Raw genomic sequence first — 13,685 nt, 5'->3', positions numbered from 1 at the left:
ATGAAAAGCTTAGCGTTAATTCCTTAGGTCTTTAGACCCCTTAACCTTCACAAAAAGTCGAAAGGCTAAATCTTTCATAACTTCATGAAAACGCCATCGCTAACAGTATCCCGCTTACTTCACAGTCTCTGCAACAATTCAATTACTGATTTCTTAACTACATAACCTTTGCAAAATAAGAAACGAAATGCCATTAGTAACCACCTCTCAAAAAGCCGGTTTCTTTAAGATGTCTCGTGGTATTTCAAAGGTTTTGAGACATTTCCAGCCTTCGCTGATTTCTCATCTACTTAACCTTAACAAGAAAACGAAAAGCGAAAATTTCAATAATGAAAATCGCCAATGTTAACAATTACCTTAAGAACAGAAGTTTAGTCTTTGTAATGATGTGCTCCGCTTTGTTTTTTTCTGAAGCACTTTTACAATCAAATTTATTTTGTACATGCCAATTGTTCGAGATTCTTCCTCTCCCATCACTCATTACAAAGAAGGCAACGTGCACTCTTAATATCGGACGTAACTTGTGCAGCTGCTCAAAAGAAGTCACAGCCCGCGCTTTCCTTTCTCTAGTTCGACCTACGTTATCATATGCTCCCAGTGTGTGGGACCCGTACACCCAAATAAACATCAATCAGCTTGAAATGGTTCAGAGACGTGCTGCTCGCTTTGTATTCAAGAACTATTTGCGTCATGTCAGTGTTACTGCCCTAATTAAGGAACTTGGCTGGTCTGAACTATCCAGCATCAGAAAGCGCGACCGCCTATGTTGGCGAGTGACGACTCTAAACTTCTAGAGAGCTATACTGGCCAGTGGAACTTTTCTGTGCTGAACACTATATTCCACTGTTGATCAGAACCATTCACCCACGGCCCGAGTCTATTCCTAATTATTTTTAATGGGAGAGAAAAAGACTTAGCGAAAACGCTCGAAAATCTATGTAAAAATGACCTGTTCGGACTGCAAGATTTGACTCTAGTCTGGTTTTTAGAGTTTAGCCCACCTTATACGCTTTTACTCTTGCTCTCCAAGATCAACAAAATGACAGTGATTATGCTTCTATTTTCAATGCCTTTCAGCAGAATGCAAACTCTGAAACTCATGGAAAGTGTTGTGTTTTTAGATTGGAATCAAACATCGTGCAGTATCAAGTTTCCTCCCCTTCTTTTCTGTTTAAAGTTAAAGCACTAGGGATAATTGAGAGCAGCAAAAAAATAAATACGTCATTCCAGAGAGTTGATTTTCAAATTGTACACAGATAATTAATTTGTGCATTAATACGGAAAGGCGCCTGAGAAATTAAACTTGGGACATCCTACTTCAATTGCTTTACCTGCAACATTTATTTTTAATTAGTCTCCTTTCATATTTCAGGCGGTTCACAAGTTGATTTATGGAAAATTTGTTGAGAAGCTCCTTTCCCTCTTCTTCTTTTTCAAGACGTTCCTTAATGGCAGGCTTTGAAACAACACCTCCCCTAACCATAGTACCACACATTCGTAGAAGAACCTTCCTTTCGTTATCACTGAAAATATTCTTGCTAAGGTAACTTGAATTTGATGGTGCAACAACATCTGATGAACTGCAGGATTCTTTTGCGTCAGAAGCTTTAAAGAAGGGTGACATTTTAAGAAGGGTGACATTTTAATTTAAACTGCCAATCCTAACACCGAAAAATCATTCTTTAAGAATCTCGTGCTACTTGAACCTATTGTAGGTTTTTTTAACCTTTACAAAAAGCGGAAAGCAAAATTTCCACTAATAAAGAGCACCCATACTAACAATAATCTTTAACCACCCAAAAGGATGCCTTTAAAGTTCTCCTCTGATCAAAAAATTCACTTTCCTTTTTCTTTCAGATTTTGAAAGCGTGTTTGCTTGAGACGTGACTGGCAAAATCTTGAGCTTCGAATTTTATGCAAAGGCTGTTTTCTTTGAGGGCAAGTTTAGGATTTCACAGTCCGACATTATTCACGTTTAAGAATGACTGATTTATACCTCAGAGGGTTGGATCGCGCATAAGATGGCGTCAAATACTCTCTACCTTAAAATTGCAGCATGTAAACACAGCTTATTATTTTAAAGTCTGAAAGTTCGAAACTCCTGTGGTGCATCATGTATTAATTTAGGCGCGTGCACACGAAATGCATTTTTAAACTAGTGAGCCTTTCACGTCATCTTATCCTTGATCCAGCTCTCTCAAGATTTTAAAGTTAGTAATGGCGGACCATTAGTTAGGAAAATTTCAGTCAAAAGAAATGAAGGCTTAAAACTTCGGTCACTTGGTGTTCAGTTAACGCAGTTTTAAAATACAAAGAAACAGTAGAATGGATTTTTGGTCATAGTAGCACTTTAAGGTGAAAAGCTTAGCGTTAATTCCTTAGGTCTTTAGACCCCTTAACCTTTACAAAAAGTCGGAAGGCTAAATCTTTCATAACTTCATGAAAACGCCATCGCTAACAGTATCCCGCTTACTTCACAGTCTCTGCAACAATTCAATTACTGATTTCTTAACTACATAACCTTTGGAAAATAAGAAACGAGATGCCATTAGTAACCACCTCTCAAAAAGCCGGTTTCTTTAAGATGTCTCGTGGTATTTCAAAGGTTTTGAGACATTTCCAGCCTTCGCTGATTTCTCATCTACTTAACCTTAACAAGAAAATGAAAAGCGAAAATTTCAATAATTAAAAGCGCCAATGTTAACAATTACCTTAAGAACAGAAGTTTAGTCTTTGTAATGATGTGCTCCACTTTGTTTTTTTCTGAAGCACTTTTACAATCAAATTTATTTTGTACATGCCAATTGTTCGAGATTCTTCCTCTCCCATCACTCATTACAAAGAAGGCAATGCGCACTCTTAATATCAGACGTAACTTGTGCAGCTGCTCAAAAGAAGTCACAGCCCGCGCTTTCCTTTCTCTAGTTCGACCTACGTTATCATATGCTCTCAGTGTGTGAGACCCGTACACCCAAATAAACATCAATCAGCTTGAAATGGTTCAGAGACGTGCTGCTCGCTTTGTATTCAAGAACTATTTGCGTCATGTCAGTGTTACTGCCCTAATTAAGGAACTTGGCTGGTCTGAACTATCCAGCGTTAGAAAGCGCGACCGCCTATGTTGGCGAGTGACGACTCTAAACTTCTAGAGAGCTATACTGGCCAGTGGAACTTTTCTGTGTTGATCAGAACCATTCACCCACGGCCCGAGTCTATTCCTAATTATTTTTAATGGGAGAGAAAAAGACTTAGCGAAAACGCTCGAAAATCTATGTAAAAATGACCTGTTCGGACTGCAAGATTTGACTCTAGTCTGGTTTTTAGAGTTTAGCCCACCTTATACGCTTTTACTCTTGCTCTCCAAGATCAACAAAATGACAGTGATTATGCTTCTATTTTCAATGCCTTTCAGCAGAATGCAAACTCTGAAACTCATGGAAAGCGTTGTGTTTTTAGATTGGAATCAAACATCGTGCAGTATCAAGTTTCCTCCCCTTCTTTTCTGTTTAAAGTTAAAGCACTAGGGATAATTGAGAGCAGCAAAAAAATAAATACGTCATTCCAGAGAGTTGATTTTCAAATTGTACACAGATAATTAATTTGTGCATTAATATGGAAAGGCGCCTGAGAAATTAAACTTGGGACATCCTACTTCAATTGCTTTACCTGCAACATTTATTTTTAATTAGTCTCCTTTCATATTTCAGGCGGTTCACAAGTTGATTTATGGAAAATTTGTTGAGAAGCTCCTTTCCCTCTTCTTCTTTTTCAAGACGTTCCTTAATGGCAGGCTTTGAAACAACACCTCCCCTAACCATAGTACCACACATTCGTAGAAGAACCTTCCTTTCGTTATCACTGAAAATATTCTTGCTAAGGTAACTTGAATTTGATGGTGCAACAACATCTGATGAACTGCAGGATTCTTTTGCGTCAGAAGCTTTAAAGAAGCGTGACATTTTAGCAGAAAGAGTTTCTACCTGTTCAGGAGGCTCAGTTTCAGGCATACAATCTGCAGCTTTGTCATTCTCGGGATTACATGTACTGTTACGCCATTCACTTCTAATTCGATTGCACACTCTCTTAGCATCCAGTTGCTCTAGAGCAGCATGGCCTTGTATTTTTCCCCTCACGACTTTCATGGTGACTGACTTTTCTTTGATTTCCTCTGAAAACAGCTCTTTGATGGCATTCACATCCTCTTCCTTCCATGTCGAACGCTCCTTCGTCAAACATTCTTGGGACAAGCTCTTGGTGGCTGTTGCAGTTGTGTTACGTGACACAGGTTTCTTCTGTGGTTTTCTCGTGATAAAGGAAAGGTTATTGGCAGGCTCTTCTTTTTCACGCAGGCGATAAAACCTTTCTGCTGTGGATGGTTTGTGACCCATCAGATCAGCGAGATCACCTTTCAGGTCTTTGTGATCTTCATGCACCTTTGTCACGGTTGATTTGTGAAATATTGTGGAGCAAACATGTCCTTCCATCTCCGCCTTCTGCCATGCAGAATCAATAGCTGTTGAAATTTGTCCTGATTGTAACTTCTGTCCATTCCACGACAAGAACACAAAGGATGGTGAGTTGCTGTCCTTCTCACTGCTTGAAATCGCCACACAGCTTCGCACTTCATTGACATAGACGTTCAGGTAAGAGAATAAAGTTGGAGTCAACACAACACGGGCAGGTCCATGTACGTCAGCAGTTTTGTGGTTCTTCACACTTATTAACATGCTTCCTTGATTGGTCTTTTTGACTTTCTTGAACTCCTCAATGGTCATATTAGTTAACACTCCAGACCTACGAGCATTTGCAATTGTCATTTCCGTCAGAATGAAATCTCTTATCAGAGTGTACATAGACTGATTTACTTCAAGCGCATGCGCTCCACTCAGTTGGCCAATATAGGAAATCGCGGTTCTCACAGATTCACTACGTTCAAACCTTGATTGACACCATTTCAGGCGTAACTAACTTTTCAAGATCTTCATTTTCTAAATGTCTGTGGTTACTATCCTTCTTGTAGGAGGATGACCATAGACGTGCTTTTTCTTCAAGTTTTTGGATCGTGTCTGCATTAACTGTTACGCTTGATGGCTCCTCTGTTCTAACAAAGGAGCAAAAGTTCCTAAGACTTAGCAAGTGAGCTTTCACTGTATCTGGCTTGTACATTTTCTCTGCATAATCTTTAAGAAATCTGTCCCGAATCAAATTGTTGTTAAAGAGAGAGGACAACTTTCTCTCTGAGTCAATTGTGACAAGCATCTTACGAACTTTAGAGCAATGCTGTTTTGCCATTTTTTCATCCCTCCTTCCACCATCTGCTGTTTGTAGCCACTGGCAAAAATCCCTCAACGTTTCTTCTTCATCCATCACATTGTCTTCTTCCTCAGCATTATCTGTCTCTTCTACGAGTTCCATTTCATTTTCTTCACATAACTGTTCATCCAATTCTCCCATTTCACAATCTTCTGTGTTGTTCGACGATTGTCCATGCTCTACTACAGGGTTTGATGGTGCTGCATCCAATGGTTGCCATGTTTTGAAGGCACGCGCATCCCTTAAAATCTGTTTATAAACAGGAGATCCTCTTTTAATGTCCTTGTGAACTTGCTGAATGTGGTTAGGAAGGCACTTGACAACCGCATGACATCCCGCGATAGGACAGGCCCTGTGGCGGTGATAATCCTTCCTTTTCTTCTTCTTCTTCTTCTCCTGCAGAGTTTTTTCTGACAATTCAGACAATTCTGGCAGTAAAGGCTTTGAGAGGAAACTTTTCCTTATTCCAAAACTGGAAGTCGCCTTATTTGCCCTTTCTCTTGTCCATTTATGGACTTCCCTTAAATGCCGGGGAAGGTGGATGACACTCGACTTGCAGCCTTCTAACGGGCATCTGTGTGCAACTCGTTTTGTCGTCTTTTTAACGTTTTCTTCGACTACATGGTCCTCATTGTTGCTGTCCCATCCATCACTAGAAGAATACTCCTCTGAGGCTTTCGAACATTCAGATGGAGAGTACATATCTTCGTCACTTAAACCTCCACTGTAACCATGACCTGGTTCTTCCGGATAAGTGACCCACTCATTTCTGAGGTTTTCGAGGCGTTGCATGTGCTGCAGTACACAAGACAATGAGTATGTGTTAAACATACAAGTAAAATTATAACTACAGTGTGTATGCTAGGACTAGAAATTACCACTAATGACTTATCCATTCATACATTTTACACCATACTGGGTAACTCCCAAACGGGAGTTATTTTTCAAAGCCAGGAGGTGGATTATCCTAATCAGGGTATTATTTTAGCTGTGGTGAACGGTGTTCACGTTTCAATGCATGGAGCATCACATCCATTAAGAGGCAGAGGGCCATTACAGGTAGGCACTGTTGCCAATAAACACTCGCGTAAATACATAAACAAAATACACATCTTTGTGATGCCGTGGAGTATCTCTATCAACATGTATGCTGATTTCACAGACCACGTTCTACTTTACATAGTCTGAAGTTCCATTTCATTTTCTTCACATAACTGTTCATCCAATTCTCCCATTTCACAATCTTCTGTGTTGTTCAACGATTGTCCATGCTCTACTACAGGGTTTGATGGTACTGCATCCAATGGTTGCCATGTTTTGAAGGCACGCGCATCCCTTAAAATCTGTTTATAAACAGGAGATCCTCTTTTAATGTCCTTGTGAACTTGCTGAATGTGGTTAGGAAGGCACTTGACAACCGCATGACATCCCGCGATAGGACAGGCCCTGTGGCGGTGATAATCCTTCCTTTTCTTCTTCTTCTTCTTCTCCTGCAGAGTTTTTTCTGACAATTCAGACAATTCTGGCAGTAAAGGCTTTGAGAGGAAACTTTTCCTTATTCCAAAACTGGAAGTCGCCTTATTTGCCCTTTCTCTTGTCCATTTATGGACTTCCCTTAAATGCCGGGGAAGGTGGATGACACTCGACTTGCAGCCTTCTAACGGGCATCTGTGTGCAACTCATTTTGTCGTCTTTTTAACGTTTTCTTCGACTACATGGTCCTCATTGTTGCTGTCCCATCCATCACTAGAAGAATACTCCTCTGAGGCTTTCGAACATTCAGATGGAGAGTACATATCTTCGTCACTTAAACCTCCACTGTAACCATGACCTGGTTCTTCCGGATAAGTGACCCACTCATTTCTGAGGTTTTCGAGGCGTTGCATGTGCTGCAGTACACAAGACAATGAGTATGTGTTAAACATACAAGTAAAATTATAACTACAGTGTGTATGCTAGGACTAGAAATTACCACTAATGACTTATCCATTCATACATTTTACACCATACTGGGTAACTCCCAAACGGGAGTTATTTTTCAAAGCCAGGAGGTGGATTATCCTAATCAGGGTATTATTTTAGCTGTGGTGAACGGTGTTCACGTTTCAATGCATGGAGCATCACATCCATTAAGAGGCAGAGGGCCATTACAGGTAGGCACTGTTGCCAATAAACACTCGCGTAAATACATAAACAAAATACACATCTTTGTGATGCCGTGGAGTATCTCTATCAACATGTATGCTGATTTCACAGACCACGTTCTACTTTACATAGTCTAAAGTCTAATGAAACTCCTACAAGTGTACTTTATACATGCCACAACAGGTTGCAAAATTGGTGAGACACTATCGTAAAAAAAAATAAAAATAAAAAAAAACACGTTTTCTAGCTTTTGATACCTGCCGGATCTAGAATTACAACCTTTTCATCTTCCCCCCTCCCTCTCCCCCTTTCAATGTTGGGGTCCTTCCACAGTATTCCGACTGTTGTGGAGGGGAAATTTAGAGGCACAGATCTTGTTATAGTTTAATAAGAATTTGTCCTTTACTTCTCATAACCTATTGAGGCTTAAGGTCATCTACAAAGCTTTACTTGCTGCTGTCCTGCTTTTCTCCAAAATGCATTTCTTAGATCATAGAGCTTAAAAATATGGCCGTTGCAGAGGGGAACAGAAAACTTGGTGTTTTGTTTATGTTTAGTTTTATTAGCAGATTCTCTGAATTACCTAGAGTCTAGTCGGCTGATGCTTTTTCTCAATTTATATTAATTGAAAAGATCACAAGAGAAAACTTAAATAGTTACGGTTTTCTCAATGAGGTAGGATTTGAAAACAACATCTACTGTTGCAGAGGGTAAGTTGCGGAGGGGAAAATTTGTCCAATTTTCAGGAGATCATAAGCAAGAAGTTTAAAGCGAGTGATAACATCCACACTTTAATGTTTATACAACAGTTTCACATTTGCTTTCAAATAACTGAAGTTTTTCAACATTTTGCACAATATTTGCAGTGTGTCAGAAACAGTACTGTGATAAAAATTCAAAATCATGCATTAGTAATGCATACATGTAACCTTGTTGAGATTAAGTGGCACAAAAACACCTTAAGATAATAAGTGATCAGAAAAACCTGACTGTGAGTTGATAAGTTCAATAATGACCACTGTTCCTTGAGTATTTTCAACATTAACAGAAAACAACCCTTCAAAAGAAAATCAGTGCCTCTGGATATAACGGAACACTTTTTTAACTTGCTCATGCTCCATAATCTTAAATGGACTGTTGCCAATCAAATGAACGTGTCCAATTTTGCATCTTGACATTTGCATGACAAAAGAAATATAATTAAATGTATTATAGCTACAGGTATTTTCACCAGTTTTGTTGTACTGACTGCCATTTTAATTTAAACACGATTTACCTTATGGATTGCTGAAACACAACATGGGTGCTCAGCTTATGATAGAAAAATGATATCTCTTGTTAATGTAAACATCATAATTTTCAGTGAAATCATTATCAAAAGAGAATTTGCCTCCACAGAATTCCACTCCGCATCAAAATTTCCCCTCCACAACAAAATTTAATGAATCTCTCTTGGCTATTGTTTAAAATAAATTTTCTTTTCAAACATAATACAACTAACCCTTCACCTAAAATTAGAAGATTTGAAAACATGAAAGTTGACTTTGTCATTTACAAACGCACCAACAAAACTTTTAGGCTTCAAAACGTTGCGGAAGGGAAAAGAGCATCCAGAAGGCTGTCTGCAGGTGCCATACTGATAGAAATGTAGAGTTTGGCCAGTGTCTAAGTTACTTAGTCTGGAGTAGTATGTGTCCCAAACCAGTTAACTAAAATTGCTGTTTTCTTTTATATATTCTACCAACATAAAACTTTCCCCTCCGCAACAGCTGTTATCATTATTTTACATAATTTATGATAATCTATGCATAAACAACAATTCATATCAAACAATTTTAGTTGTTTTCAAAAGCCTTATTTAACATGTTACCCATTTATCAGAAAATTGAGCAATTTAAGCAAATTTATATCTCGTCCAAATAACTGTGGAATGACGCGTTGACTGTTGAAGTTTTCAGCACTTTTTTGGTATTGCTAGCAACATTGATAAGGGGGGAAGGGGCTGCAGTGTGTGAGATATTAGGTAAATGAATAACGCCAAAAGAAGATCAAAAATAGTGTCTCCACTATTTTTGCAACTTGTTGCAGTGGTGTGTTTAGACCCTCATACTGTAGCTACGCTTGCAAAATTATTTACACTTGTAAAAGTTTTATAAAATTAATGAGCCCTTAGTCCATTGTGAACAGTAATGTTAAATGTAAGTTGGTACACTTAAACGTTTATGTATATTGACACTTTGAATAATAGAAAACAGAACTTGATTTCTGATAAAACAATCTAAAAAGGGGCATTAAGCTGACCAGCCACATCATTACAAATTTGAAGGTAATCTTTTTTGAAAGTAATTCAAACTAGTTAAAACTAGGGAAGCTAAGAGATGGTCATCATTTTCATGAAGTCCCTCAAAAGCTGTCCCAGAGTTAACTCTACTTTATGACACATAATTTTTATGATAAAAATGATTCACTAACCTTTTTAATAAGCTTTTTGTTTCCTCCCATAATGGCCTTTGCCAAATTTGATTTGACCTCAATAATTTTGCCCATAATAGGAACCTGTATAAGATAATAGTGGGTGAATCTAAGGATGATAAATCCTAAGCCATTTACTGTTTATAAAGTAAATATTAAAAATTTTAAGCTTGGTAGTGAATGAATAACATATGATCAGCATCATCATGTCATGAACATGACACAAAAAGACTAATATTTATTTAAAGCCAGTTATTTAAACAAATTCTAACTTAGACTGAGGTTTAAAACATCAATTAAATAAAAATAGTAATAGCGTATTTATTACTGGGGCACTAATTGGGGGCACACTGTACAGAAACCAAATCAACACAATTGGTTTTTGAGGAGAGGGGACTGAAACCGCAGTACCTGGAGAAAAACCTCTTGGAGCAGGGTAGAGAACCAACAAACTCAACTCACATGTGACGCCAGACCACATTGGTGGGAGGCGAGTGCTCTCACTACTTCTTCATCATCCCTGTTTTCTTTGTTAATCAGATCTTGTATTACGTGGGTTGTCAAACACATAAATGATTTTATTCTCATAATGTTCAAAATGTTTCAACTTTTCTTTTCGCATAAATTCCTGAATCGCACATCAGAGTCATAAATTGGTTCAAAATCTGTCCGGACCAAAAACCACTATCATCACAGTCCTTTTGCCGAAGACAGAAATGAACGATCAGAAAAATATATACACAGGAGAATTCTCATAGTGTTTATACCAGCCATTACCTACAAATAACTGACGGATGGCCTGTCTGATATGCAAGATATAACCATGAATTTTGACACATACCTTCTTCTTCGCCTCCGCCATCTTGCGATCGACCACTTGTTTTCAGTCTCCTCTCTGTTTACTACATGGAGGTCCCCTAACCCAGAGGCGCCACAGGTGTAAATTACAAAGATGTTCAGGGCATATTTTTTCCCACGGATGTTTTACGAAGGCTTGTGTGTAAAGTAAAAGGAATCCGATGACGAAAATAGGAAATAAAGGATGAACACATATCAACGACAACTTCTTTATTATACTCTGTGCTTTAACTTTTTTTTGTCTCTTTGAGAATGATGTTGGCCTGTTAAAGTCGATGTTAACGGTCCTCAACATGATATAAGATAAGGCGTTGCTTTGCTTGGAAAGTTATCAGCACTTCTGATATGGCCCGCTTGACCTTTACAAAAGTGCCCTAATCCTTGACGAAAATAGTCATTACTCTTCTTGCCCTATGAAAAGACACTGACTAATAGAAGTGCTGTGGAATAAAAGCTTCTTTTACAGCTAATACTTGAAAACAAACAGTCTACCAAATAACTTCAAGTATCAATAGTTTTCTTACCATCTAAAATCTGAAAAGTAGGGCACTTATGTAACCCGGCTAACTAGCTCCAATTAAACGCCAAAGTTTTCCTGAAAAGAGCTTTTTCGAACAAGCTTTCTAGTGCACCATTTAAGCGAGATAATAATGGTTTTGTATGAACCGTTGAAAACCGTAGAAGCTGCAATTTCGATGACAATTCGACTTTGACGCTGTAAAGTTCAGTATTGTGATTTTGAAAGGTTTCGAAGACATCGCATGTCTATGTCGAATTATTGATAGCTGACAAATTATTCTTGTTAAACGAACGAGGAGGAGTGTGCAATAAAGGAAGTTTGTACCCATCTGAAACAATACTTAAAATAAATTTTGGGGCTTGAATATTCATCCAAAATTGTATATCGTCTTTAAGCCTCCCCTTAACATTGACAGTGTCAAAAGAACAATCATACTCATGCTCATCCTCATCCTCATACTCATGTTTAGATAGTTCATCACATAATGAGTCCATATTATTACTTGGGGTTAGACTGCCCCGCTGTGGAGAGCCAAGGGAACTGCTGCTGCCCAGTGGGGCTTGGTTGCTTATACTTGTAAGGGGGAACATTGCATGTTTTACTCCAGTGACCTGGCCATCTGCATGTGAAACATATGTCTTGTGGGATGAAGCTGTCGACGGCCTTGCAGCAAAAGAAAACATTAAAGCACAGCTTCCAGTCAATAAAAACAAAAACTAATTGAAAAATATTCTCTTAAAATAATAAAATCCACCGCCAAGAAGTACTTAGAGGAGCGATAGCTGGATAATGAAAATTCTGTTATGTGTAGAATAAATACTCTCACTAATGAGATGCAAGCAAAAAAGCACATATGCACGTGTAACCAATGGCAAGGAAAGAAAATACACAAGTTATTTCTAAATTTAGCTTCATCTGTTTTATTTAACTCGACACCCAAAAGGACAGACAACAATGGGTGATTCATTTGTAATTTCCTGAAACCAACTGTCATATTTCACTATCAATAGTGCATTTTTCTCAAATTAGGATTACAATGAAAGTACAAAAAAATTTGTTTTTTTGAGCGAACCGTGCACGTCTTTATATTTCATTTCACTTTACTCAAAATGTGTGGGATCGGCTTTGTAAAAAGTACATTTTAAGTGAAAATGTTTTGAAAATTGTCAATTTCATCAGCGCTGCTTTCGTGACCCCGAATCTTCATGCAGAGCGTCTGGCAACTGCAACTGATATATCAAATATTAAATTTGGGAACTAAGTTCTCCATTGAACCAATGAGAAAGGAAATTATTTTTATCACTGACAACGGATATTGACATGCCAGCAAAAGAATTCAGTGGAATATCGCTGTAGATGAATCGTTGACCAAGCGTAGATGAAAAGCCACCAATTAACCGCCCACGTTCATTTCTTTTCGAGGCGATAACCGATCTAACATCCTTCTGTTGTTCATATTTTCATCTACTAAAAATGTTAAATCAAACAACAGAAATGAAGTGTTCCAAAATATAAATGTTTTTTTTAAACAACGGTCATGTTTCCATACACTTTGGATTCTCAATGATGTGATAAGCAAATGGTAAGTTGTGAACAAATGAGCGAGCTAACTAGTGAAAGAAAGAACTTAATTTGGTTGTCCAAGTTGAGTACATCAGTACTATTTGACCTTTTACTGAGATCTTAGGGAACTAAGTTACTGTTTCAACCAATCAGATTCGGTTTCTAATCCGAACATTTTTTTGACAGCAACTAAGTTCCTCAACAAACCAATGGCATGAAAGAAACTGCACAACGTTATTTATAAAATTTGGGTTCATCTGTTTTATTTCACTCGACAGGAAATCAAATTTCCTGTACTTCACTTTCCAATGAAAGTACAGAAATCTTTGTCATTTTACATGTTATCGAACCGTGCACATCTGTACGTTTTATTTCACTCTACTCAAAAATCACTGTGGGATGGGCTTTGAAAAAATACATTTTAATTAACCCGGGTATGCACGTTAAATAAAAAACGTACAAGATTTTTTGCAAATTCTGATCGGCACAATTTCATGAGCGCTGCTTTCGCTGACAAAGGATATTGACATGTCAGCAAAACAATTCGTAGACGAATCGTTGACGAAGATAAACTGCCGCCAATTAATCGCCTGTGAGGCGGTGCTCATCTGTTTTCAGGCGATAACCAATGGAATATCCTTCTGTTATTCATATCTTCATCTAAGAAAAATATTATATCAAGAAACCGAAATAAGGTTTTATGAAATATATTTTTAAAAAAAAGCTGAAGACTTTGGTTGTCCCAGTGGCACTACATTGGGTATTGCACGCCAAACTCTTCCTTGTGACAGAATTTAAACGGTACATCCATTTT

The 13,685-nt window shown here is 38.0% G+C and overlaps 1 pseudogene; it reads right to left on the bottom strand.

Annotated features, from left to right (window-relative positions):
- Nucleotides 1-3,662: 3,662 nt before the first annotated feature.
- On the bottom strand, nucleotides 3,663-6,105 carry LOC137988913 (uncharacterized; annotated as a pseudogene).
- Nucleotides 6,106-13,685: the final 7,580 nt, after the last annotated feature.

Source organism: Montipora foliosa, unplaced genomic scaffold, assembly GCF_036669935.1.
Source record: "Montipora foliosa isolate CH-2021 unplaced genomic scaffold, ASM3666993v2 scaffold_434, whole genome shotgun sequence".
NCBI lineage: Eukaryota > Metazoa > Cnidaria > Anthozoa > Scleractinia > Acroporidae > Montipora > Montipora foliosa.
The sequence above is the reverse complement of the archived record's forward strand: the minus strand, read 5'-3'. Positions and strand labels throughout refer to the sequence as shown.